The sequence below is a fragment of the Muntiacus reevesi genome, chromosome 20, assembly GCF_963930625.1.
Source record: "Muntiacus reevesi chromosome 20, mMunRee1.1, whole genome shotgun sequence".
Classification (NCBI taxonomy): Eukaryota; Metazoa; Chordata; class Mammalia; order Artiodactyla; family Cervidae; genus Muntiacus; species Muntiacus reevesi.
In genome coordinates this window covers 40,462,753-40,484,739 of record NC_089268.1, presented here as the reverse complement: position 1 = coordinate 40,484,739, position 21,987 = coordinate 40,462,753, and the positions used below count along the sequence as shown (strand labels likewise).

At 41.5% G+C, this 21,987-nt stretch overlaps 1 protein-coding gene across 4 annotated transcripts in view; it reads left to right on the top strand.

Annotated features, from left to right (window-relative positions):
• Positions 1-21,987, top strand: part of CAP2 (cyclase associated actin cytoskeleton regulatory protein 2) — a 134,189-nt gene that overhangs the window by 70,088 nt on the left and 42,114 nt on the right. The window lies entirely within an intron of this gene.

Here is a 21,987-nt window from a genome sequence, read left to right as displayed (position 1 = left end):
TCTTATTTATTTGACCTCCTAATTTCTTTGGAAACTTATCTAATCAATCATTCCCTTCTTTCTCTCCCTACTAACTCCTGTTTAATCTGCAAACCAAATCAAGTTTCTATCTCCTTTAAAAAAATAAAAACAGCTTCCTTGACCACCTGCACCATCTCTTTCCTCCCTTTGCTAGCAAATGTCTTAGGGAGACTCTGTCCTCCCTCTCTGTCACTTCTCTATCACTGTTCAGTCTCCTGTTATCTGTCCTCTCTCCTTATCGTTTTACCAGAAAAGCCTTTCTCGTTGGCGTGGTATCTTCCTAATTGTCCTCATTCCATTCACCTTCTCTAAAGAATTTTTATCAATGACCGTCCCTCTCCTCAGAGTTTTTCCTTCCCTTGGGAGTGAACTTTATTCTTTCTAAGTTGTCTGTTTCATTTAATTTCTTTGTCTGACTTCTCTTCCTTCTTCTGTCCTTCAAATGTATACATTCCTTCAAAATTTCATTCTTTGTCAGTCAAAGAGGGTTTTCTTGAGTACAGTCTGTCCCTGGTCGATCTCAGCCACGTCCCTGATAGTGTCTGTCAGCCCTAACTAGTGGTGCCAACTGTCCGCGTCCAGACTCCAGGCCTTGCTCCTTAATCCTGGGTCTGGATTAACCCTGCCTGAGCTGCAGGTGCTCTTTCTTTAGAGCCACACACGGAAACCGTGTTCTCCCTTTGGTTCTTCGTCTCAGGTGTTGGAACTCCAAACACTCCGCCCCATCACCTGACTTCTTTTTCTTCACCCCCTCATGTCTAACCCATCTCTGAATCCTGACAACATTCTGACCACAAGAATCTACAGGATCTAAAACCTATGCTCCGTTCCCAGGGCCCTAGTACAGGAGAAAAAGTGGGGAGGGGGATGAGAAAGAGCAAAGGAAGTTAAAAAAAAAAAAAAAGAGAGAGAGAAGAAAGGAGAGGAGGAGGAAGAAGGGATAAAGGAAGGTGAAAAAAGTTGAAAAGAGAAAGATAGAAGCGAGAAGGAAGGGGGAAGATAGAAGAAGATCACCTGCTTTTTAAATTTTTTAAGTAAAGGTATTACAAGCATGCCTTTTAAAAAACTAAAATAAAAAGATGTAAGAAGAAAAAAAAATGCCACCACTCACTGACAAACACTATTGGTTTAGCCCCTTAAAACTGATTTCTCTGCCTTAAAACTTCTCCAACCTGTTCCCCATTCTCTCATCATAGGTACTGTTATAAAGCAAAGTGAACAAATAGAAAACAAAATTAGTCTGGAATCCTGCCTTTGTTTCCCATGACCTGTGCAATCAAGTCTATAGGCTCCATAGGATGGCATTCAAGGCCCTTTGCACTGCACTGCTTCTACATGTGAGGCCTCCCCCCAAAACTCCTCTCCCACAACAAATCCAATCTCCCAATCACACTGGTTGACCACGTTCTGGGGAAAGAATGATGGACCTGAAATGTCCTCTTCCTAATCCATACCTTTGTCATTATAATAGATATATCATATTCCATAATTTGATTAGCTGTGCTTGGAAACACCAAGAGCTGCTTTCTTCAAGAGTTCGAAGTCTTATGAGGGCAAAAGATCAGTCTAAAGGGGGTACATCGTAATCTCTGCTGAGCTGATGGGCGCTCATAGGTGGCAGTCTTGAGCACTGCCTGAAGGTTGGAGAAGTTGGAGACAGAGTCACAGAGAAGGGGCCCCTCGAACCAAGTCTTGCAAGATAAGTAGGATTCAAGTCTGTGAAATTGCATCTAACACAGGAAGAAGCCCAGGTTATCTCTGCTCTTGTCTTTAAGTGGGTTCAATCTTAGACAGTCCTCTCCCATCCTATCTATCATAATTGGCGTGGTGCTAAGTGTGTTTTGTTTAAACAACAGATTGTTGAGTTTTATTTTTTAATTCCGTCAACAGCTTCTTTTGTTTTAATAATAAGCAAGTTTCATCTGTTCACATTTATTCTTTGATGCATTATTTGTCCTTTAGTCCAAGTAACTTTACCTTTAGTCATTTACTGATTTTTTTTTTCATTTCTGTGTTTTCTGTGGTGGATTTTAAACTCTTTTCATTTTATTATTAACTAAATAAACTTTCATTCCCTTTTAGGAAATAAAAGGAGTCTTTCATTTCCCTCATTCAGATGTGTTTGTATGAATAGTCCCAGGTCCATGGGACTTTTGCTCATTCCCTTTGAAGCTGCAAAACTATTACATAGAGCTTGGTCTGTTAACTGGGGATTTTGACTTATTTATTCTTTATGAAATGTATCATACGTATTTGTTGAATCTTTTTAAAATTATATAAATATCTATTTATCTTTAGCTGCATCGGGTCTTTGTTGCAGCACGTGGCTCTTCACTGTGGTATGGGGCTTCTCTCTAGCTTGGCTCATGGCTTCCAGAGCACGTGGGCTCTCTAGTTGTGGCACATATGCGGAGTTGGGGAATCCTAGTTCCCTGACCAAGGGGTGAACCTGCGTCCCTGAACTGGAAGGCAGATTCCTAACCACTGGACCCCCAGAGAAGTCCCCATTTTTATATCCTGTTGTTTCTCTTTTTCAGATCATTTTATTGGCAAGGGGATTACTATCCCCCCTAAGAAAAATCTGTTTACCCCAGGGTATACAGCATATAGCTCTTTTATTTAATTCTTCTTTTCTCTCCTTTGTTTGTTTTCCAATTCTTATAGACAGTTCTGTGAGGATCGTTGTGGCTTCCTAAGATGTCATATGTATACATGTCAATGTAAAGGACTTAGTTGGTATGCAAGTGGCCACACTCCAGGGAGACATGACCAACAGTTGACTCGCCCTGTTGGGTACAGATAAGGTGATGACAAAGCATCCAATTTAATTCATTATTGAAGTGGGATGAGATAGGCTTGGGCACCTGGACCAGAGAACCAAATAGTAGCCCATAAAGGGAACGTGTGAAAGGATGGAGATTCAAAGCTTCATGGAGCCCCAGGACCCCTCAAAGTAACACTCCCAGATATCCAGCCTCCATTGCTGGACCACAGAGTCCTTAGAGAGGCTAGCCTTATAGACAGTTTAGAGATCTTCCTCTGGGATTGCCGCAGTATTGTTTTCACATCAGGAACCACCAGCTCCTTGTTCAGTTATAAGAAAAGTGGACCATCCTAATAAATTACATACTAGAGGAGCCTGAATAAAACCAGAAGAGCATATCCTAGAAAAAGCCCCTTAGGTTCTCTGCTGTGTCTTTCCTGTACGTCTTCCAGACACATGCAGGCCACTTCTATTTGGAGTTATGGAAGTCCAGTGGGAAGACGAGTCCATCGAGCATAGTAGGAAATTCAGAACCATTCCCATGCCCATGTTCGTGGAATCACATTGTCTGCTGGTCTGAATTGGGAACCATTTTTGCAGACCAAAATTGAAGGTGATTGATTCATTTGTTTTCCTTCCAGAACACTCCCCTGACAGTGAGGATGTTTGTGGGTCGGGAAAGGTAGAAAAGATTTATTTCTGTACCACTTTTCTTGAGTCTGCTTCGGTGTATTCAATACTTGACGCCCCTCCCCTTCGGCAAGCCCTTGTAATGAGCTCGCCTGTCATGAATTGTTGGAAACCACAGCCTGGCTCAAATGACCAAGGGGTGCCTCTTTGTCAGACACACGCTATGCATCTGGCAGCATCGCCAGGGGTAACATGATAGGGCTCACGATTTTAATTTTAACCAAAAATACATCTGCCGGGTTCACTTCAACTGACAGGATAAATATCATATTTCTTTACCAGTTTGTAAACACCTTGCTTTTCATCTCCATCTAACATGTTTCCCTGGTGTTTTACAAATAGAAAAATCAAGCTGGAGCCGTATGGGACTGAGCATATGTGTTGTGTCAGTCAAGCGTGGGTGTAGCTTTACGTGGAACTAGGTGCAGTGTGCACCTGACCAAGAGGTGTGATGTGACAGCACCGTCACGCAGAATTGTCTGCGGGAAAGTCAGTCTCTCAGTTGAGTCTGACTCTTTGCGACCCCCTGGACTGTCCTCCAACGGGCTCCTCTGCCCATGGGATTCTCCAGGCAGGAATACTGGAGTGGGTTGCCATTTCGTCCTCCAGGGGATCTTCCCAACCCAGGGAAGAATTGTCTAAGAAAACCCCACAGACAGTATGGTGTTGGGACCACTCAGCAGCTGCCTGTGGACAGCTGGAGTTCTCCCTGTTACAGATGAAGGGTGGAGCGTGTTATTCTCAGGGTCCACATCCCGCTGCTCCTTTGGACCCAAACTGTTCTTAACTGAAGTTGATTTTCTTTCACTGCCTTTGAAAATCATTCTTTATGATATTCTACTGTGAAGATTCTTCTGAATGAATCTAAAATGTGTGTGCTGTGCTCAGTCATGTCCAATTCTTTGCGACCCCGCGGACTGCGGCCCACCAGGCTTCTCTGTCCATGGGATACTCTAGGCAAGAATACTGGAGTGGGTTGCCATGCCCTCCTCCAGGAGATCTTCCAATCCAGGGATCAAACCCATGTCTCCTGCATCTCCAGTGCTACAGACAGATTCTTTACCTCTGAGCCACCAGAGAAGCCTCTGAATGCAAAATGCAAGGCACAAATGCTGTTTTTGATTTCTCTGTTCACAATGAGATGGCCAATAGAGGAGGGATGACACTTATTTTGTGAAGTCGGGAAGATAATTTGACATGAGTAAAATGGCATATAGAAATAAACAGATTTCCCAGTTCTGAGCCACCCCCCGCCCCAATCCTAACATAAATGGCCTAAGTACTGATGGCATTTTGTGTGAATATTTATGAGGGACCTTTTAATTTAAGAATCTCAAAATTCTTTTATCGCCTATTAATTTTCACAGTGTCATGCTAGAGCACAAGGGTAGTAATGTTATACTCTGTCTACAGATGGAGAGATCAAAGCTCACAGATGTTCAGTTTCAGAGCTTGCCAGAGACCCGGAGTGATCAGCTGGGCTCTTCCCAGTCCAGAGCACAAGCCTCTGGTTCCCACCCAGCTTTGTCCCACCAGACGTGGTTGCCTGGGGTACTCTGACCCGACACAAGGCTGGTTCTATGGATCAGGTCTAGGATTAGCCCTGGGATCCCATGGGCATGCCGGATTTGGACCTCACCTTCTCAGCGTCCTTTTCCTGCAGGACAAGCTCTTCCCTCCCCTCCACTCCTTCTTTTGTATTCAGTGCTTTCTTGCTGTTGGTTGATTTCCACTGACCCTGGAAAAGGGTCAAATGATAACTAAGGAGTTATTAATTATAATAAGATCACAGTTCTCCAAAAAAGTATAAGCATTTTGAAAGGAAAATCTGAATGGCAGTCAGGACTTCTCAACCTTACTTTCTTTTCCCTGTTTTAAATGTTCTTTCCCTTTATTATCAGAAACCAGAGGTTCCTAGAGCTTTATATGTAAGTCCCCTTGAAACTACACCTCCATGCAGGCTCTGCCAGGCCCTCACATAGTGCAGGGACTTCTGAGGATGAGAGGGAATGAGGGAAGAAGGAATGGAAGGAGGACATGCATGTTTCCACCATCCACAGTGCTATCATGCTGTGAAAGCTTAAAAACCTAAACATCCCTCATATCCATCAATGTCCTATGCGTGTGTGCATGCTAAGTCCCTTCGGTGGTGTCCAACTCTTTGCAACCCTATGGATCATAGCCCACCAGGCTCCTCTGTCCATGGAATTTTCTAGGCAAGAATACTGCAGTGTGTGTCCTTGCCCTCCTCCAGGGGATCTTCCTGACTCAAGAGTTGAACCCCATCTCACGTCTCCTGCATTGGCAGGTGGGTTCTTTACCACTAGCACCACCTAGGAAGCCCATGTTTGTGGCCAGATAGGTTCTAAGGACCAATATGATAGAAAAATCCAACAAAATGATATGAAGTAAAACTCTGGGAATTTGTGACTGTTGATCATTTAAATTTTTTCAAGAGAAAAGTACCTAGATAAATAATTTTTAAGCATGGCCAGGATATCATAAAAAGACTGTAGGAGTGCTTCCTTAAAAAGAGTCCCTAATACCATCACATGGGATCGTTAAAGGCTAGGAATCTAAAAACGTTTGCTCTTACTGACTCTGTGACCATAACTGTGACCACAGTCCAAAAACCAGCTGAAGAATTAGCAGCTATGGAGGTGGAGACCGTTGTATCAGTCCCATCATGGCATCTCACTGAATAGTAACTGGTGTGCATCACTCAAGTGTGCACTTTGAGTGACCACAGTTGACCTCAAATTATACCCTGCAAAGTGTAGGGAGAAAGGGCATTAGCAACTGTGGAGCACCTGTTGCTTGACACCTGTTCTGTGAGGTGGATATTGTTCTCTTGGTTAATAAGGGGCGGAACCAAGACCAGAATCCAGGATTGACCTGTGCTCAGCGGTGCAGGCCCTCTGCTGTTCTGCCCCTTATGCCAGAGAGTTGATCCCCAGCAAACAGGACCTTCTGCCACTAGAGGGTAACATGTGTTTTTTGCTTGTGGTCCTCTCCTGCAAACATAAAGTCTGGAAACTGATATTAAATAATTAATTCCAGAATTAATGAAGCTGATGGCTGCCATGAACCACAAGAGAAATGGCTTTTGAACAAGTCAACAGCACACTATCTACTATTTAGTACTGGTTCCCTCTGGAAAGTCTTGTCCAGACTTGTGGGGTTCCTAACATGGCCTCCTGTTGAGGACCAAAGCCAAAGTGGTTCAGCTCCAGCCTGTCTCTATGTTTATTCTGGGAGGAACATTCCATGTACCAGGAGGAAGGAAAGAGTTTGATCTTTTGTCCTGTCCTTTGCAGAATTGTATTTTGTACTTTGCAATGCTGATGCTTGAAAGGTACCTCTTAGATATTCAGAGAAATCGTCTAAAACCGATTGTGGAAGATGTTTATATATTTTACCTCTCTGAAACTTATCAGCTTCTCTTATGATGTTGGCCAGTGTATTCATATTTTAATTTTTTATTTTGGGGTCACCGTAAAAAAACAAGGAACAGATAATATTTCATAAAGTAACTTTGTGGGCTGGAAAACAGAAGGACCCAGAGCTGACAAAAAATAACCTAAAATAAAAAACTAAGGTTGGTAAGACAGCACGATGATCCAATGGGGACTTGAGACTGCAGCTGGTGGATTTTATTCTGTAATTCTAATCAGCAGCAAGCATCTTATCCTCTACCATGTGCCAAGGTCAAGAGTGTCTGGAATTGAAAGTGAACTATACAGCCTGTGAGTGGCGGAATTCAAGCTAGACAGTTAGGGGGGAAAGCAACATTCATCCCCTTCTAGTTGCTGTTTTGCCCTCCTGGATGCTCCCTATTCCACTCTGATCAGCTGCTAGCATGTGACAGATGGGCTAGATCAAATAGAATTAACCAAATAATCTGTCAAATATTTCAACCAGCCAGAAGTTCTACTTAAGCCTTTTTACATTAATTAAAAACTCCAGCACCCGATCCCTTTTTACTGAGCTGCTCCTTTTTTGTAGTATGATGTATTTATTATGTGTATTGTTTGCTGTCTGTTCACTGCTTATAAACCCTGGAGGAGAGGTCCTTATTTTCTCACTGGTGTATTCCAAATACATAGGATTATACCTGGTACTTAATAGGTGCTCAGTATACATTTTAACAGATAATAGGGACAAAAAAGGGCTTCCCCAGTGGCTCAACAGCAAAGAATTTGCCTGCAATGTAGGAACCTCAGGAAATGCAGGTTCAGTCCCTAGGTAGGGAAGATTCCCTGGAGGAGGGCATGGCAACCCACTCCAGTATTCTTGCCTGGAGAATCCCCAAGGACAGAGGAGCCTGGTGGGCTACAGTCCCTACGGTCACAAAGAATCATACACGACTGAAGTGACTTAGCACACATGCACAGGAACAAAAAAGGCATGATGAGGTCAGGGGAAGTGGACACCAAGCCCCCCAAAAAAAGCTTATGAAGGAAGAAAGAAGACGATGTAAAAGAAAATGTCTGATAATTTTTTTCACTTAAGAATAAGAAATACACATATCAAAACAAGGTAAACTATTAACATTTTAGATAGGTAAGTTTATTTCTGATAAACTTACCCAGAAGGTTTCTGATACCCAGAAGGTTCATTTTTATTTATCACTTCAACATTAGTTTGCTTATTCATTCACTCACCTCTTATGTGACAACCACTGTCTTTGGCATCAAAAGGCAAAGTAGGTCTCCAACGTACTCTCATATGAGTGGGTCTATCCCAGATCAGCCATCTTAAACAGTGTGTCTCCATCCATTACCCCCATTTGATAAAATATGGCACAGATAAAGCCAGGTCCAAAGATGGGATAGCTCTGTGGGCCAGCTAGTTTCAGGATAGAATGAGCAATTAGCCTGGGAAATTAACAAACATAATTTTACCGCCAGCCACAGAACAAACTCATAATCCATGGTGACTGTCTTCACAAACGTTTGCTGCTGGCCAGAGTGGATGACTCAGCACAGGCCCGTCACCGGGAGAGAAACAGCACAGAGCTCACTCCTTGCCGACTGGGGTTCAAAAGCACCATCCTCATATGTGAGAAACAGCTCACTTAGCCAATGTGTTGTACTGAACTGAGAGTGTGAGAAGATGCTCTGAAGCAAAGGCCCACTTGAAGGGTGGACATCAGAAAAAGACTCAGCTGGCGGAGGGAGGGGGGAAGCTAAGGACATCAACAGCTGCATCACAGATCATATAGTAATGAGTTGTAGCCCCGGGAAAGGTTGGTTAAGGATAAACAGTGTGCCTAAACTGGCACTCCTGGCCTTCCTGCCAAATCCTGTTCCTTCTGCACTGTCTCCTTATCCCGATGATGGCATCTCCATCCTTATAATTTGCTCAAGTCCAGAACCAAGGAGTTATTCTGGACTCCTCCTTTGCTCAGTCACCCACTTCCAATCCAGAATCTACTTCTCAGAATCTCCACTACAGTCACTCTGCTCGCAGCGACCTTCATCTCTCATCCAAATTACTGAAGCCTCTGGGACTTGGCAGTGCAGTGGTTAAGACTCTGCCCTTACAATGCAGGGGTGCGGGTTCAATCCCTGATGGGGGAGTTAGGATCCCACATACTGTGCATCATGGCCCCCCCCAAAAAATTTTTTTTAAATAAATAAATGGCAAATTATTTCAAAGTCTCCAATATGACCTTCCTGCTTCCACCTTATCCCACCCTCTGACAGTCTAGTCTCAATGTCATAGCCAGAGTGATTCTCCTAAAGGAAGACCACATCATGTCATTGCTCTGCTCAAAACTCTCTGGTGATTTCCATTTCATTTAGGACAAAAGCCAAAGTCCTCTCAACAGCCTTTGTGATTTCTGCCCCTCTTGCTGCCACTTCCCCTCCTACCTGGTACCCCACCACTTTCCCACAGTCGTCCAGCTCCTCTGTCCTGCCTGGTGGTCCTTGAGCTCTGGAAACACATTCCAGCCTTAGGACTTTTGCATTGGTTCTTTCCTCTTGTGGTGGTTGTGTCTGCCTCCCCCAGATACCCACATGGCTAAGGCCTCGTCCAACTATTTATGCAAATGTCACCTTCACTGTGAGACTGACTCTGGCTCTATGTAAACTGAAACCCATCCCCGACATATATCTGATTCCCTTTTGACTCTATTTTCTTCCCTATGGCTTTTAACAGCTAACATACCATATAGTTTAGTTATTCATTACATTTACTGTCTTATCTTCCTCCAGTGAAGCATCTTATATGTCAGCTTGACCAGGGCATGGGATGCCCAGATATTTGGTCAGACATTATTCTGGACTTTTCTGTGAGGATGCCTTTTGGATGAGATTAACATTTAAATCAGTAGACTAGACAAAGCACGCTCGTGCGTGGGCCCCATCCGACGGGCTGAAGGCCTGAATAGAACAAAAAGCCTGAGCCTCCCCTGAGTAAGGGAGAATTCCTCCTGCCTGACTGCCTTCAAACTGGGACTATCAGCTTTTTCTGTGTTTGGACTCAAACTGAACATCAGTTTGCTGGGTCTCAAGCCTGCTTCAGATGGGAAAACTTAAGCCATCATGCTTCCTGGGTCTCCAGTTTGCTGACTCACTCTGCAGATCTTGGGACTTGACAGCCTCCATAATCCCATGAGCCAGTTCCTTGTAAAACTCTGTATGTAGTCCCATCCTACTGGTGCTGCTTCTATGGAAAATTCTGACTAATCCACTCCCCACCCTACTCGGACAAAAGAGGACAGGGACATAGGAGATCTTACCTTGTTACTACTCTGTTCCACCTCTTCTCTCCAGCCCCGGCACATAGATATGGTGCTCAGTGTATAAATGGGCCAATAGGAGCAGTCTTTAGCTATATCTTTAGAGGTGTGAACACAGTCATCTCAACTTTATTACATAGTCAAGAGCTATAGGCTTTCTATCTACATACCTGAGCCAAAGATCAAGAATGGCCTTCTTGCATGTGCCTCATAGAATTCTGGATGTACATCACGTTTTTTGTTTCTTGGGGTGGGGGTGGAGGATTTGGTAGCTTCACACATGGCGTTAGCCACACTTTCCCTTCGGGGTCAGTGTGGAAAACCAAGCCCGGCCATCCTCCAGCACTAATAGGATTTCAAGTGCATGTGATCTGTGGCATGAGGGAGACTTACTGTCAGGAGAAGCTATGGGAGTCCTCCGGACTTGGAAGAAGCCAGAAATCCCTCTTGGGTAACAAAAAAGCATGCCATGGCCATGGGGCAGCACATAGGAAGACTTCAAGACTTGAAGACGAAAGGCAAACAAATGTCATTAGCCCTCAGTTTGCTCTGTAGAAGGAATACTGTGATGCAGGGCGTTGTTTCTAAGTGATCTGCCTTTCCAAACGCAAGGTTCAGTGTGTGCAAGAAGAAAGGAAAAAGATAAGGAAAAAGGAGAGGAAAGAGATTCTGACTGCCCGTGGTGATTGGAAGTGGGGGCAGGGCTGACCGGAAAACGACCGACTGTGAAGCAGCAAGAGAAAATAGATTCTCAGTGCAGAGAAGGGAGGGTCATGCCAACAGTCCTCTCAGAGATGATTATAGCTCCCGAAAACAGCCTGGGTATGCGTGAGGGTATGTGTGTGTGTGTGTGTTAGAAATGCGAGAGAAGAGACTTCGTTGCCTCCATTAAATGCCCCTGAAAGTGTTTCCATGGTAATGAACAAGCATAACTGAGAGGACAAATGAACACACAGCGAGCAGCCCAGTGGGTCCCAGTGACTCTCTGAAGCCACTTCACAGGCTTCCGCTGCCAACCTTTCCTGGAGTCTGTTCTACAGAAAACCAATTTCCTACAAAACTGAGGGAGATGGGTGGGTGGAATAAAACGTTCTGTGGGCCAAAAAATTTGAGAAACATCAAGGTAAGCAAGATAAATGGACTTCTTTAGTGACTCCTTTAGTGTTCTGAGGTGGGTCCTGACTGGCCAAAAGGGAGATGCTGTGTGCAGAGTCCCCTCAAACTCCATGGACCAGGATGCCCTGTTTGTGTTGGGCTGTTCACCAAACTGGGACTGGGGCTCTGGTGGATGCACTGTGGGAAGCATGGCTCTTGAGAACAGCAATCAGTAGAGCCTGACAAAGATTCTGCTAACCTTAACAGAGAGAACCGAGGGACTTCCCTAGTGGACCCATGGTTAAGACTTTGTGCTTCCAGTGCAAGAGGCGCAGGTTCAATCTCTGATCGGGGAGCTAAGATCCCACATACCACATGCCCAAAAAGTTAAAAATAAATGAAGTGTACAACTTGAATAGTTTCAACAGACATTTCTTAAAAGGAGAGAGAAAGCTGATTTCTGATTAAGCGTGATTAGAGCACTGTATCAGTGCGTGCCAAGTCACTTCAGTCAGGTTCGACTCTGTGTGACCCTATGGACCGTAGCCCACCAGGCTCCTCTGTTTATGGGATTCTCTAGGCAAGAACACTGGAGTGGGTTGCCATTCCTTCTCCAGGGGATATTCCTGACCCGGGGATCAAACCCTCATCTTTTATGTCTCCTGCACTGTGGTTCTTTACCACTGGTGCCACCTGACAAGTCCTGTGTCTGTATTAGTAGCTGGTACAGTTATTGGTAAATTCATCTTGTGAGATGTCTTAAGACACAGAGCAGCTATTGCAGTTTTTTGCACCTCCTGAGACTGAACTGGAAACTAAAGATTTACGTCATCTCAGCCATGTCCTGCACAAATGAATCTCAAAGAAAAGATCTAACTATCCCTCTACCGTGGGCCCAATTATCCAGGGGAACAACAATGACCCAGGAAATGAAGTTGACTGTGCAGGGATCCTTCAGATGATGATATTGGTGGTTTAAACTGAGATTTATCATTAGAAAGCAGACAGAAGTAGGGAAAAGCAATCAATATGATGAGTGGCATACAGTCCATACTCTACAAACATTGGTAGAAAAAAAAATGCATAGTACTTTGGGGAAGGGGGGAGATAAATTAAGAGTTTTGGATTAGCAGACACAAACTACTATATATAAAATAGATAAACAGCAAGGTCTTACTGTATAGTACAGGGAACTATATTCAATATCTCATAATAACCTACAATGAAAAAGTATGAAAACTAATACATATGTATAACTGAATCACTTTGCTGAATACCACGAACTAACACAACATTGTAAATCAAATATACTTCCATTTTTAAAATGTATAGCAATTTGGATTTTTTTCCATCTCAGAGAACTAGTTTCTGATATATTATTTTAGATTTTGTAAGGCTGGCAAATTTGAATGGTTTTGGTAATTCTCTCCAATTTTAGGAATTGTTAGTTAGTGAAGTCCTGTGTGTTCAAGTAAAGCACAGTGAGATTGTTGTTCAGTTTTAATGTTCAGAATCCCGTGAAGTAAAATTATAGGTGATTATACAATTCATCATTATCAGAAGCCAGACAGTACCTACCCAGAGAGGGAGAATGTTGATGTCTTTTTGGCTAGGTCCATAAAATAAGTTGAAACAATGACAAAGTACAAGATGAGATTCTTCTCGACCATCCAGTCTACTCTCTTATGCTTATTGTGGGTAACCAGGTTAAGCTTTTGATTTTCAACTTAATTTTTGCTTCTGGTTTCTCTCTGCCATGATTTTGTGCGTCTTTATTCATCATTGCCCATTATTGACCACTGCTTCCTTCCTGGATCTCAAATAATCTAGCTAATCCCATGTACCTGCCATGAACCCAGCATTTTCTTGGAACACATTTTGTCAAGTCCAGTTATACAGAAGAGAGGCACTAGAGCTTCATTTGTGCCTCACACACAGTTGTTAGCAGCACAACAATCCGTGAATGGAAAAGATGTGTTTTCTGTGATTGGACTATCATCTTTCTGTAGTATCAGGGAAAGACTCTTCCTATCAGAACCTATATAATGAAAATTATAAATCTCAGTATGAAGAGCAGCTAATGTTAAGTTTGTTCATTTTTATCTTCTTCTGACCCCTGTTGTTGCAGCAAGATTCAGGAGATGAGATATTATAAGGACACAAATTATTGTGAATCACTGTATAAACTTTTAGATTTCTATTGAACTTGACTTTTTGTATCACATACCTACCCTTCTGAGACAGGTGACACATTGCAAGCTTGGAGAAAATAGCAGCTTATGTATCATGTCAGCAAAACTGTTCTTGTTCTGATAATGTAAGTTTTAGAGTGAGGGCTTCCCATGATAGTGTAGGACAAAAATTAAAAATGATGAGAAATCGGGCTCACACTTGTGAACAGTGGCAAAGAAAAAAAAAAAAAAAAAAACAGAAAAAAAAAAAACCTGACAAACATCCATTGTTCGTTGGGTCAGTGGCTCCAAAATCCTAAAAAAGGCTTTGAAAGATTCTGAGAAGTTAAAGTATATTGATAAGCAACAGTGTAAGTTGTTATCTGAAGAGTAAAAAAATTACTTTAGAAAAGGCTCTTTAGCCTGTGGTTTGCTAAATGCTTTGGCAGAAAAAAATTTACACTAAAAATGCCTGATTTGCAACTATTCTACCTTTATAAGAAGAATGCAATTTGGCATCCAGCTTCAGTGCTACCCCTGAGGTTCTTTCTGAAGAGATATCTGTCCTGGGATCCAGACCTCTGTATTTCCAGCTGTTTTTTGGAAATGTCAGTAAAGGGATATCAGAGATGATCCTTGGCCCCAATGAAATATTAAATAATGTTTCATATACAGAGGTGCCTGTCATTATTTTCTATGTTTTTCTGAAATAGTTTATTTCTCAGATATTATTACTGGGGGAGGATGTGCTGATGAGTATAATGGGTTGTTGATAGATTTTTATTAAAAATTTAAGTAGGAGTTTATGCATGTTGGAAGCTTCTCTCATAGGTATCAGGGCAATGCAATTCATTCTCAAACACAGGTCATTCATTTTACTCTTTAAGAAGACTTGTTTTTAATTGAAGTATAGTTGGGGACTTCCCCAACGTCCAGGGGTTAAGATTCCCCCTTCCTGGTCAGGGAATTAAATCCCACATGCCACTGAGGGCAGCCAAAAGAAATTTTTTTATTTGAATTATAATTGATTTACAATGTTATATTTAGTATTTAACATAGTGATTCAGTATTTTTGTAAATTAAAATCCATTTAAAGTTATTATAAAACACTGGCTATATTCCCTGTGCTATACATTACATGCGTGTATCCTGTTTATTTTAAACCTAATAATTTGTACTTCTTAATTCCCTTCCCCATCTTGCTCTTTCTCCCACCTCTCTTCCCCCTGGTAACCAGTTTGTTCTCTGTATATATGAATCTGTTTTTGTTTTGTTATATTCATTTGTTTTTAAATTTTTTCAATTCCATATATATGTGAAAACATATAATATTTGTCTTTCTCTGTATGAATTATTTCCCTAAGCATAATACCTTCTAGGTCCATTCATTGCTGCAAATGGCAGAATTTGATTCTTTTTTTTTTTTTTTTAGAATTTGATTCTTTAAGAAGGATTTTTAAGGAATAAAAGCAAAAAACAGCCTTTGGAATTCTTGAGTATATTTTTAAGTGTTTTGTTGTTGAGGTTGTTCAGTTGCTAAGTTGTGTCCGACTCGGCGACCCCATGGACTACAGCATGCCAGGCTCTCCTGTCCTTCACTATCTCCTGAAGTTTGCTCAAATTCTTGTCCATCGAGTCGGTGATGCTATGTAACTGCTTCATCCTCTACCGCACCCCCCGCCTCCTTTTGCCCTCAATCTTTCCCAACATCATGGTCTTTTCCAGTGAGTTGGCTCTTCCCATCAGGTGGCCAGAGTATTGGAGCTTCAGCTTCAGCAGCAGTCCTTCCAGTGAATATTCAGGGTTGATTTCCTTTAGGATTGACTGGTTGGATCACCTTGCAGTCCAAGGGACTCTGAAGAGTCTTCTCCAGCTCCACAATTCGAAAGTATCAGTTCTTCGGTGCTCAGCCTTCTTTTTGGTCTAACTCTCACATCTGTACATGACTACTGGAAAAACCATAGCTTTGATTATATGCACCTTTGTTAGCAAAGTGATGTCTCTACTTTTTAATACACTGTCTAGGTTTGTCATAGCTTTCCTCCCAAGGAATAAGTGTCTTTTAATTTCATGGCTATAATTACCATCTGCAGTGATTTTGGAGCCCAAGAAAATAAATCCCTCATTGCTTCCACTTTTTCTCTTTCTAGTTGCCATGAAGTGATGGGACTGGATGCCATGATCTTATTTTTTTTAATGTTTAATTTTAAGCCAGCTTTTTAGCTTTTCCTCTTTCACCCTCACCAGGAGGCTCTTTAGTTCCTCTTCACTTTCTGCCTTTTGAGTGGTATCATCTGCATATCTGAAGTTGTTGATATGTCTGCTGGCAATCTTGATTCCAGTGTGTGACTGATCCAATCTGACATTTCACATGATATACTCTGCATATAAGTTAAATAAGCAGAGTGACAATATACAAGCTTGTCATACTCCTTTCCCAACTTTGAACCAGTCAGTTTAAGAGTTTAACAGTCATAAAATAAGACATATATGGAATATAAAGTCTTAAGGACATATAAAATATTTTTCAAGGGATTTGTCATAATGCAATATAATGGCAGCTACCATAGTATCATGTACATCCATGGAGCTCAGTTGGTTTAATTTATTTAGATTGACTTCTGTGATGGTTTTGCAGATGTCTTAAATTTTCAAGTTGTCTTAAATGTGCAGATGCTTCTGAAAGTATGATCATCAGGATATTCTGAAACCTCCAAAATATTCCTGGACAGTGGAAATTTCTAAATTAGAGGAACAATGAAGGGAAATTAGTCTAGAGAAATACCTACAAAGCAAGTTAATGCAAATTAACATCTCTGATTTTAAAAAAAAATTGCTTTTGACTTAAAATGGTAAAAACAATTGCTGCATTTATTAGGATGTGCCCAAATGGTATATTATAGATGCAAACACTGTTGCTGATTTAGATAACCTTTGCCTGAGAAAATGTTAACTGTTCTTCTTCATCTGAATAATTTATTCTAATAATTTCTGCACATATTTTCCTGAAGCTACTTCCCTAATGGTGAGAGTCTTAATATTTTTATATTTATAAATTTAATAGCACCTCTGTAAATTCTTTTCCACTGTTGAAGGTACAAAACTGGTTAATGTGCTTTAAAACTTTTCCATTCATTACAAAAGAAGTGTGTGTACTTATTAGAAAATTTAGTGTGTATGGATTAGGCAATAAAATTGAATGAAAATCCTATGTTAACACTTTGATTAGTATCTTTCTATATGTTTTCTGTGCTATATACTCATGTGTACTCAAGTGGAACCAGCTGGTAAAATTTGTTGATACAAAAACATGTAAGTCAAAGTAACAGTGATTGATATTTGGTAGTATGGTTGGCTAAGATGTACTGCTTGATATGAGCTTTCTTAGGATTTTTTAACATTGGTGAGATTCAAATATTTTAAAAGTCCAATTTTTACTTTAATGCTGTTAAGTTTGCCTGAGTTGTAACAATAATATCTTTGTAGCATTTCTATTTAAAACATCCTTTCTAAAAATAATAGTTTCACAGAACTTGCCAATATATGGGTAGGTTTTTATCTGTTTTTTGTGCTTGCTTGTTTTAATTAAACCTCTTAAATTCAACTCAAGACTATTCCTTATGGTCTTAATAGCCATTATTTGCAAAGAAAACATTGCTGTTTTTTAAGATATCTCTAGTTTATACCTCGGAGAAGGCAATGGCCCACTCCAGTACTCTTGCCTGAAAAATCACGTGGACGGAGGAGCCTGGTAGGCTGCAGTCCATGGGGTTGCTAGGAGTCGGGCACGACTGAGCGGCTTCACTTTCACTTTTCACTTTCTTGCATTGGAGAAGGAAATGGCAACCCACTCTAGTGTTCTTGCCTGGAGAATCCCAGGGACGGGGGAGCCTGGTGGGCTGCCGTCTATGGGGTCGCAGAGAGTCGGACACGACTGAAGCGACTTAGCAGAAGTAGTAGCAGCAGTAATTATATCTACAAGAAAAAAAAAATTTAGCAGTGCTTTTCTCTTTGTGGTGGATTTAGGGAAGTTTATTGTTTACTTAGAGTGGAAGGAGAAGAGGGTGTCAGCGATGGACATGGACATGAACTTGGGCAAACTTTGGGAGATGGTGAGGGATAGGGAGGCCTGGTGTGCTGCAGTCTGTGGGGTTGCAAGAGTCAGACATGACTGGGTGGCTGAACAATAACATTGTTTACTTATAGTTCATCCATCTTTATTCTCCAATTTTCACATAAAGAGGATAATCAAGAAAAGAAATTATTTTGAAAGAAATAACAGCAGATTGATCCATTTTCTACCTGACATAAAACTACACAAGAACCATGGATTCCAGAAATAACAAGCTTATTTTTTTTACTCAGTGGCACATCTTTAAGGTCAAACTCCCAGAGTTTGTTCCCTCCTTTACAAAACAGCATGAGTGGAAATTTGGTTTTCCTTTTTGGGTAAAGTTTCTACAAAGCTCGCTGATAAAGCTCTTTAGTTTTACTTTCTGCAAAACAATTATTTCTGGAGCTAAACTGAGATGAATCTGATAATGGGTCTCAATTCTTCAACTTTAAAGCATTTAAAAACTAGGGTCATAAAGACATGAAATCCTGAAATACTCTCCCAAGTACAATCCCATCAAGCTAAGACAGCCCTTGGAAACACCCTCGCTGAAACTCACAGTTTGCACATGCATCTTCTCCAGTTTGGCCATTTTGACCTTCTGTTCAAGCCACAGAAACCTGAAGAAGGGAAAGGGAGATTTTTTGGCTAATTTTCACATAAGTGTTGAAAAATAATTTTCTTTTAGGGAGGTGTTTCTTGGAATTAAAAAAAAAAAAAAAACTCAAGTGATAAGTTTTTTAGGAAGTAATCTGGGTGAGACATATAAAACTGGCCAATTTAAACCCACTTCAGTATTTCTTCCTGGAGAGTCCCAGGGACAGAGGAGCTTGGTGGGCTGATGTCCATAGGGTTGCATAGAGTCAGACATGACTGAAGCAGCTTAGCATGCATGCATGCATTGGAGAAGGAAATAGAAACCCAGTCCAGTCTTCTTGCCTGGAAAATCCCAGGGACAGAGGAGCCTGGTGGGCTGCCATCTATGGGGTCGCACAGAGTCAGACACAACTGAAGCAACTTCGCAGCAGCAGCAGAACATGGAAGCAACCTAGATGTCCATAAACAGATGAATGTATAAAGAAGTTGTGAGGCATATACACAGTGGAATATTACTCAGCCCTAAAAAGGAACACATCTGGGTCAGTTCTGAAAGTGAAAGAACCTAGAACCTATTATTCAGTGAAGTGAGTCAGAAAGAGAAAGATAAATACCATATTCTAACACATATATATAGAATCTAGAAAAATGTTACTGAAGAATTTATTTACAGGGCAACAGTGGAGAAACAGACATAGAGAATAGACATATGGACATTGGGAGAGGAGAGGAGAGGGTGAGATGTATGGAAAGAGTAACATGGAAACTTACATTACCGTATGTAAAATAGATAGCCAATGGGAATTTGCTATATGGTTCATGAAACTCAAACAGGGACTCTGTATCAACCTAGAAGGGTGGAATGGGAAAGGAGATGGGAGGGAGTTTCAAAAAGGAGGGGATTTATGTATAACCATGGCTGATTCATGTTGAGGTTTGACAAAAAACAGCAAAATTCTATAAAGCAATTATCCTTCAATAAAAGTTAAATAAATTAAAAAAAAAAAAAACTGGCCAATTTAAAGTCATTCCAGGCACTTCCCTGGTGGTCCAAAGGTTCAGTTCCTGGTGTGGGAACCAAGATCCCACATTCCACAAAGCAACTGAGCCTGCATGCCACGAACTAGAGAATCCGTGCACCACCACGAAAGATCCTGTGTGGTGTGACAAAGATCCCAAGTGTTGTGGCTAAGACCCATGGCTACTTGTCTAAATAAATAGATAAAAGTAAAGTCATTCCAAAGCACACTAGCTTCTAGCTCTGTCTGAAAAGCCAGCACCAATGCATTCCATTGGGAAAAAAAAAAAAAAACAGATGCCTCTAAAATAATCTATCAGTGGAAAGCCTTGATGTAGAGGTAATTGACCTCAGTGCAATTCAAACTCTAAGTATTGAGTATGCTTGTGTGTGTGCTCAGTCATGTCCAACTGTTTGTGACCCTATGGACTGTAGCCCAACTGCTGTCCATGGAATTTTCCAGGCAAGAATACCAGAGTGGGTTGCCATTTCTTACTCCAGGGGATCCTTCCAACCAGGGCTTGAACCCACATCTCTTGAGTCTCCTGCATTAGCAGGTGGATTCTTTATCACTGCGCCACCTGGGAAGCTCATGTGCTTGATGCATAAACAGATGGGAGTTCCTCTAACAGCTCCCCTTCCCCCTCCCACCATTCGCTTTCCCCCTGTTATCCCACAGGATCAGCCTTGATGGAAATCACACCATAACTCGAATGTTCTCTCTGTGTTTTCGATTCCAGCTATGAAAGTTCAGGATGAGCTGGAAAATGTAAGCCTCCTTTAAAGCACACAAGAAATCTAGTGGCACAGAATCTTCACGCAAATGCCAAACTAAGGCAAAAGAAAACTTTCTCAGTCTTTATGGTGCTTTCATCAGATAACCAATATAAAATATCTTCCAGAATACTCTGTCTCCTCAGACTTTAGAGTTTGTTCTTGGGAAGTTAGAGATAAACAAGGATGGCCTTAATAAATCTAGCTAACATTGTAAATACACAGTTTCTGGTTCTTTTTCCTCTTGGGGCAATAGGCCAGATATCACTAACAATTCAAATATTCTGGCCTTTCTCAAAAATGTCATTGCATCAAGAGCATCATGGCTGAGCAAATCATGGGAGAAATTTAGGATGCTTTTTACTGGTGTTCCATAATTAAAAATCAACTGCCTTCTGGGGAAACCTGTATAACACACCTTTGATCGGGTGTTGAATTTGGACTAAAAAAAAAAAGTCTCTCAAAGAGGGAAATGTTTGCCTTCTAAAGAGTGAAATTCCAAGAAGGGCATTTCAACCTGACCTTGGCCGTCATTAGCCAAGAAGCATGGAAGAGCTGTGTTTGGGGCAGGGACTGTTTAGAGAGGTTTTGTTTGTCTGTTTATTGAGAGTTTGGGGGCGTTTGCTTTTCCTGAACTGTCATTGTGTGTGTGCTCAGCCGCTCCATCGTACCCCATGGACTATAGACCTTCAGATTGCTCTGTCCATGGGATTCTCCAGGCAGAAATACTAGACTGGGCTGCGATTTCCTCTTCCAGGAGGTCTTCCTGGCCCAGGGATTCACCCCAAGTCTCCTGCATTAGCAGGGGGGTTCTTTACCACTGACCACCTGGAAGGCCCATACTTTCATTACATCTTTACAGTAGCTTGCCAGTGTTGCCAGAACAAAGTACCATGGATTGATGGCTTAAACAAATAAAGGTGTGTTCTCAGAATTACGGAGATTCGTAGTCAAGGTGTCAGCAGAGTTGGTTTCTTCTGAAGCCTCTCCTTGACTTGTGGACAGCCGTCTTCTCTCTGTGTCATCACATGGCCTCTGCATCCTCGTCTCCTCTTTTGTGAGGACACCTGTCAGATTGGTTTAGGGTCCACACTAATGACCTCAGATTTAACTTAAGGACCTCTTTAAAGATCCTGCCTTGTAATACAGTCACATTCTGAGGTACCAGGGATTAGGACTTCAACATTTGAATTTGGGAAGGACACAGTACAGCTCATAACAACTCTGGTTCAGGGTCTTCCTGTCAAATCTCTAAGACCTTTCCTTCATAATGGCCAGGAAGGGAAAGTAAGAAGGTAGGAAGGTATTCATGAATTTTCCACAAGACCTGGCTTGCTTCTGAAGCAACCTTTTTTTTTTCTTTCACCTTCTTCAAGATGGAAGAATTTTAAAAGTCTACTGACTTTGAAGGCATCATGTTAAGTGAAATATGTTTGAGAAAGAAATTCTGTGTGATCTCACTTACATGTGGAATCTAAACAAACAAAAATCCACCTAGACTCACAGAAAAAAGAGTTGATTTGTGGTTACCAGAAGTAGGGGCTATGGGGAGGTGGGGGGATCAGAGGAAGATAGTCATAAGGTATAAACCCCCAGATACAAATAAATCCTAGGATGAATTACAACATGGTGACTGTGGTTAACACTGCTGTGTGATCTGTAGGAAAGCTGTTAAGAGAACAGATCTTTGGAGTTCTCATCGCAGGGATAAACGTTTTTTCTTCCTTTTCTTTTTATTGTATCTATATCAGATGGTGGATATTAATTAACTAAACCTATTATAGTAATCACTTCACAGTATATGTAAATCAAATCATTGCACTGGTTTGATTTGCATGTATTTACACCCTAACCCTAAAGGAAATCAGTCCTGGGTGTTCATTGGAAGGACTGATGTTGAAGCTGAAACTCCAATACTTTGGCCACCTGATGCGAAGAGCTGACTCATTTGAAAAGACCCTGATATTGGGAAAGATTGAAGGCAGGAGGAGAAGG